The following is a 1,343-nucleotide window of genomic DNA, read 5'->3' as shown; positions in this document are numbered from 1 at the left end:
TCCCTGCCTTGTGCAAACGAACCAATCCAGAGCCCATACCCTCAGCCACCTGTCTATTATGCTCTTTCACTCTGGGCCACTATCCACCTGCCCTAATCACCCAGGGTCAGGTACCAGACAACTGGGGACAGCCCCTGGGCCCCAGAGCCCGCTGAAATTACTCGAACTAGCCAATCCTAAACCTGCTTATGCTGCCTTGCCTCTTCCTTCCTGTGGAAACCACAATAAAGGCTCTTGTGTAAGTTTTCCCCTCACTCCCTCTGCCTCCTGACTGACCCTGGTTCTTCCCTGTGTGGGACCCCCACCCCTGTGGTGTGGCATCCCCCCCTCCTTTGGGAACTGTGAGTATAACTATCTCTATCTCTTTTTTTCTTCCAGTTTTTTTGAGATATAGTTGACATACAGCACTGTATAAGTTTAAGGTGTACAGCACAATGATTTGCTTCACATACATCCTGAAGTGATTATCCCAATGATTTTAGTGAGCATCTGTCATCTAATATAGGTACAAAATTAAATAGAAAAAAAGAATAAAAATATTTTTTTCTTGTACTGAGAACTCTTAGGATTTACCCTGTTAACAACTTTCATAACATACAGCAGTGTTAATTATATTTATCATGTTGTGCATTACATCCCTAGTACTTTTTTTTTTAATTTAGGAAATTATTTTATAAGTCCTTTCGACTTAAAATCTGAAAGATATTTTTTTAAATTGATAAGTATGATGATATAAAAAGAACTTTCCATGAAACCTTTAGGCAATGGAATCACCACCTCAAGCAAAGCCAAAGCCAGATATCCAACAGGAGAAAATGTTCACCGCTTCCATTCCAAAGGGCCAGTCCCCTGAATGTGTAAATTGCAGATCCAGGCCCTTAGGATAAAGCCCAACCGAGAACCCAGGAAGAAAAGGGCCGAAGACTCCCAACAAGGAGTTAGTTCACAGAGAGAAAAATAAAGGCGACTCTGAAACAGGAGAGGACGCTCAACCTTATTTACCCAAGATTAGAAAGCTGCAAATCCAAACTACGCTGAGGTACCATTTTCACCTATGAGATCGACCCCTCCCCCTTTCCCCACCCTGCACCAAAAAAGCATTCCCAAATTTGATGCCACGTGGGGTTGTTGGCGAGGCTGGGGAAAGAGACGCTGCCAGAGAACGCCTGCCCTGCTCTTCCGGTCACCGTCCCTGATCTCCCAAGCTTCAAGGCTCCGTTGCAGTGAGGGTGGCTGGCACCGTGACGGCCCTGCACCACCACGAGGGCACAAGGGCACACGACCGGCCGCCGCAGAGCGCCGTGCACGGGAGCCAGGCGCCATTCGCAGGCCCTTCAGTCCGT

Source organism: Lipotes vexillifer, unplaced genomic scaffold (genome assembly GCF_000442215.2).
Source record: "Lipotes vexillifer unplaced genomic scaffold, Lipotes_vexillifer_v1.1 scaffold902, whole genome shotgun sequence".
Lineage (NCBI taxonomy): Eukaryota > Metazoa > Chordata > Mammalia > Artiodactyla > Lipotidae > Lipotes > Lipotes vexillifer.
Note: the sequence above shows the minus strand (reverse complement) of the source record.